The sequence below is a fragment of the Neltuma alba genome, unplaced genomic scaffold (genome assembly GCF_004799145.2).
Source record: "Neltuma alba isolate B1F8T4 unplaced genomic scaffold, ASM479914v2 tig00004281_pilon, whole genome shotgun sequence".
Lineage (NCBI taxonomy): Eukaryota > Viridiplantae > Streptophyta > Magnoliopsida > Fabales > Fabaceae > Neltuma > Neltuma alba.
In genome coordinates this window covers 46,386-52,385 of record NW_021633636.1, presented here as the reverse complement: position 1 = coordinate 52,385, position 6,000 = coordinate 46,386, and positions in this window count along the sequence as shown.

Genomic DNA, 6,000 nt, shown 5'->3' with positions numbered 1-6,000 from the left:
TACTTCTAGTTCCTCTTCTGCTTTAATTTAGACCTACCGTATATAGCCTAATCAAAAGAGATATATATGTGAATGCCAAACACAACACTCAAAAGTAGTAATGATGCCACAAGTAAATTAATTAATGCGGCTGGCTGATTCGTGAGTTTTGGAGAGAAAGTGGGGGAGCATTATATAGAACTTGCTAACTGCAGGTCTCTGAGTCTTATTGGAAATGGCTTCATTATAGTTAGCTGTTTGCATGGCTGCCAGCTGACAAAGCGTTATGCGCGTGTTCACTTGAATATTTCTCCGACACTTGAGAGTCAACTATATTCTCTGAGAGGGTTTCATATTTTCTTAATATCCTTGTTATATATGTATATATTTCCAAAGTTCATTAATTTATGTTGATCTGTTTTCTTTCATTCTTTAATTTCCACTTTATTCGACAACTGACGATAAGTTTCAATCGTATATTCCAATGTCGTATTATATATGTTGATCACGGTGCTGTCTTTTCAACTCAAGCCCGTGTTTTTTTTTGTTCGATCATTTCTATATAAACAGTACCACTACTACTTCTTAAGCACCTATCATTAATATTAATATAAGATTCAGTTGATTAATTTAAAAATATTAAGAAAATTACTAAATTATTTAATTATAATATATACTACATGATTTCTATAAAATATTTATATTTATTATTAGATTATATACATCAACTTATAAAAGCGATCGTGTATTAGTTTTAAAAAAAAAGAAGATAAGTATAAGTATTTTAAGATAATTTGTTAACTTTTTTTTTTTAATTTTCTCAAATAAATCAACTAGATCTTACATCAGGATCAGAGATAATGCTTGGTCATATGAAACTATAGAATCTTGATCGGTTCATTAAAGTTGTTAATATATACAAGTCTGTGCACACACCAACTTATTAGCTGTACTGTTTAATAGTTGATTAGATGAGATCAGCAAAATCTTACTTTAAAATGTCTCCCTATGGGCTACAAAACAGCCTGGATTAATCAGTTATGGCTCTAATGCGACATAAAGTCCCATGAATATTTTGCCAATCTTCTCATTTGACATAAAAGAATATATATATATACACACGTATATATTTTGATCTACGCACATGATCTGCCGTATCCTTACCGTCTGAATCAACTTAATTAATTTACTGCTTAATCAATATTTATAGACTATTTAAATTTTTGTTAAAATTTTATTATTCAAAACATCATTAACCTTCAAAATTATACAAAAAATGACAAAATATATGCAAAGAATGGAACTTACAAGACTGTGGGAAGAGTTTAGCATTATTGGATCACAAGGTCCGCACTCCCGCGCGCGCGCACATATATATATATATATATTTATCATGCATACTTTAACAAGAGAAAAATTACATGTTGAGCTTTATTTTGTGCATATATATATGTGTGTTATTCTCATGATTTTTATAAAACTTATTACCTCCGACCCTAATTATAACAGCCAGTTGACTAATTTGAGGAGATTAAGAAAGTAAGTTGAATTAGTTATTTGTCTTAATGAATTAGTTATTTGTCTTAAATAGGTGTTGCCTTTCCTAAAATATCCTTGCTAATCAAGTGTATTGACTAGAATTATAATTGTTAGAAGGGCTACTTTGGAAATATATATATAAATATGAGAGACAAAGTGGATTGAGGTTTTATATTTAAGACCAAAATAAAAGTCAAACAGGATATTATATTAAGGACCGGGGGTAGTATATTTTTACACAACACACCCATTTTCATTATCTTGTTCATGTTTTTAACTGTCTTACACAAAATTCTGCTTATCCTCGACATTTGTTTTATACTACCTCCGGTTTTTAATATAGGACCTTGTTTGACTTTTATTTTGATCCTAAATATAAGACCCCAATCCACTTTGTTTCTAATATTTATGCATTTTTTTTCAAGATAGTCCTTCCAACAATGATAGTTCTGGCCAATATACTTAATTAACAAAGATATTTTAGGAAATACAACACCTATTTATGACAAATAACTAACTTAACTTCTTTTCTTAATCTTCTCAAATTAGTCAATTAGCTCTTATAATTAGGACCGGAGGTAGTATTTGAATAAAAAGTAATGTGAAAGTAGAATAAAACAATATTGTTGTTGACCAAAACAACAAATAAAACCATCTTATACTGCTGGTGGTAACCCCACTGATCAGAGATAGAGTGATAACGCGCGGAAGGGCATCAAAGATTCAAAGGCATAATGCCTTCGCAATTTTTTTTAAAAAAACGTTAATTTCGGGAAAAATTATTGTAAAAAACCTGCACACAAACTAATACTACCTCCGTTTCTTATTATAAGAACTTATTTAATTTTTAATTTGATTCTAAATATAAAACCTCAATCCCATTTATCTTTTATATTTATATTTTTTTTTTAAAATAGTCTTTATAATAGTTACACATGTTAAATGTTTTATCAAATGGTAATTCTAGCTAATATGCATGACTAACAAAGTTATTATAAGAAAGACAACAACTATTTATAGCAAATAACTAACTTAATTAATTTTTTTAATTTTTTCAAATTAATAAACTAAGTCTTATATTAAGGAGTGAATGTAGTATATATTATGAAGAAGTATAAAAATCAAAATCAAAATTATATTAAAGGACCATAAAAAAAAATCTAATTCTTATTTTTAATTAGGAAGAAATACGTACATATGAAAATTGTTTTTATTTTCACGGGCGAAGGATCGAAATTCTGTCATTGAGTTGGTACACCGAAATGATTTTTTTTTTCCGGGAAAAAAAAATCGCCCACATATTTTCTGAACCTTGAACGTAGGAGGGATTCTCGCATAGCTGAGTGGGAAATAATGTTATAAAACTTCCGCGTGAATCGCGTGGTTCGAAAACAATTGGACCACATATTTCTCTGGCAACGATTCGGTTCTCAATTTGACTATGTGTTATGTACGCGTGAGAGGGATGTTCTATAATTCCAGCAAGGACGGACAACAAAAAAAGAAAAAGGGGCAAAAAAGGCCTGTGATGCATTTTCTCAAGCCAGAAAAAATAAAAAAAAAAATCTTTCCAATAAAAGGACTGGTAATCTCATAAGAACTCTATGACAGATACTACTTCCAGTTCTTAATATAAGATCTTATTTGATTTTTATTTTAATCCTAAATATAAGACCTCAATCTACTTTGTCTCTAATATTTATGGATTTTATTCCAAGGTAGTCTTTTTAATAATAGTAGTTCTAGCTAACACATTTAATTAGCAAGGATATTTTAGGAAAAACAACACATATTTATTACAAATAACTAACTTAACTTATTTCTTTAATCTCCTCAAATTAGTCAACTAGTTTTTATAATTAGGAGTGGATGTGGTATAATTTATTTATTGTTTTTATCATAATCTACAAGCTCATTATTTTAAATTTACGTTTAAGAAACATTAAAAGAAGGGACTTGGTGTCAGTATTTAAGTAAAAATCAAACCATATTTTTAAAATATATGAAATAAATATATGAGAGAAGTTTTATTTTAACCTACATACAAGTGTTTTTTATTGTTCCCAAGAATTTCTTGAATTACAAAGTTCGGACAGCAAATATAATTCTTTTTATAACATGAAATGATAGAAAATAAAATTTATCTTGTTTAACACAAAGTACCGGTATTTTGATTTAGATTCATCTCATTAATAAAATTTCTTATGAAGGCTTTTTTTCTAATTTTTCCAAGTATTAATTGATAAATTGAAATAATGGTTTAACATCTTATTAATGGATAAATTGAAATAATGATATAACATCTTTGCCAATGTCTTACTCGAGTATATAATCATATACTTTTTATGAATAAAGTGAAGCGAGACCTCCTTTTTTTTTTTGAAAAATTGGTTAAAAGTTCCTCCTTTACAAATTAAGTAGGGAACGTGATCTGCAATAAATTTAAAGGTGTTAGCCCCTCAAATGTCAATAAGTATGGTAAGAAAAGACTATATTGTTGTAACATATACTAATTGCATATGATGGATCCTCACTTGCATATCACAAATCCTAATTGTATATGGTGAATACTTAGTTGTGTATGGGGTCTTATTGCATATTACGGATCTTAATTACATATCGTTGACTCAAACTTGCATATTGCTGATTCTAATTACATATTATAGATACCTAGTTGCATATAGTGTCTTGTTGCACATCACAGATCTTAATTGCATACGATTGATCCCAAGTTGCGTATTGGTTATTTTAATTGTATATATAAATGTCTAGTTACATATGAGATCTTATTACATATCATGAATCCTAATTGCATATATGATATTACTAATCTAAAGCTGCATATGCTTGGTGCTAATTGCATATCGTAGATACGTAGTTACATATGAGACCTTATTGCATATCACTAATTCTTATTGCATATCATATATTCAAAATTGCATATTGCTGATTTTGATTGCATATATGCTGCTTTGTTCACATCAAATTTCTTTATACAGTACTTATAAATAAATTCTTATCTACAAACTAACACGACAGAGGTGGGATCTGTTATATGCAATTAGTATTTGTAGATAAGAATTTGTTTATAAGCTCTGCACAAAAATTTTTTGTTCGTGTAAGTAGTAATATATATGCAATTAGAATTAGCAATATGCAAATTTGGATTAATGATATGCAATTACGATTCGTGGCATGCAATAAGATCTCATATGCAACCAGGCATTTGCAATATACAATTAGAGTCAAGCATATGCAACTATTTATCAGCAACATGCAATTATAATATGTGATATGTAATCAAGTCTCATATACAACTAGGCATATAGATATGCAATTAGGATCATCAATATGCATCTTTAGATCATTTATATGCACTTAAGATTTGTGATATGCAACAACAGACCATATGTAACTATGTATTCATAACATGCAATTAAAATCAACAAAATGTAAGTTTGGATCAATGACATGCAATTAGAATCCATAACATGCAATAAGATCCTATATGCAACTAGGTATTAACCATATGTAATCAGGATCAATGATATGCAAGTGAAGATCTATCATATGTAATTAACATATGTTAGAGCAGTATGATATTTTTCTTATCACACTTATTGGTATTTGAGGAGCCCATACCTTTATATTTGTTGTGGTTCTCATTCCCTGATTAATTTGTCAAAGAGGAACTTTGAATCAATTTCCTCCTCCTTTTTTTTTTCCTCTGGGCCAAACAACAAAAAGTATACTTTGGTACGTTTTCAAAGAAACCGTTATTAAAAAAAAATCGTCCAGATACGTCATGGGTTTTTTTTCTTCTAAATAATCCAACAACGTGTTTGTGTTATTCCTAGTTTCTTTTGGGGAAGGGAACCGCTTTGAAGAAATGGACCTTTCAATTAAAGAGGCAAAGATGGAAATATGGAGCCCCACAATCCAATGCTGGATCAAAATCATAACCCATTATATTTATAAACATATAATTATATTGCTTCCAAGTTTTTTTTTACCAAAACTGCTTCCAAGTTCATCATTCACGTAACAGAACAGAAGTTATTTTCCACCCTAAGTGATTCCACATGAATCATATGTCCCCGCAATTTTAAATGTGAGGACACGATTGACACTTTGCAAATAATAATGGGTGCATAGTTGATGGTATAACTGAAAAAGATAAATTAACGAAGCGTTTCATCTTTAGAATAATAAACGTTTTTTTTTCCTTACTTTCATGACAATAATAACTTAATGAATACTACCTCCGGTTCTAATTGTAAGAGCCAGTTGACTAATTTGAGGAGATTAAAAAAGTAAGTTGAGTTAGTTATTTATCATAAATAGGTGTTGTCTTTCCTAAAATATCCTTACTAATTAAGTATATTGACTAGAACTATAATTATTAGAAGGACTATCTTGAAAAAAAATTGAATAAATATGAAAGACAAAATGGATTGGGGTCTTATATTTATGATCAAAATA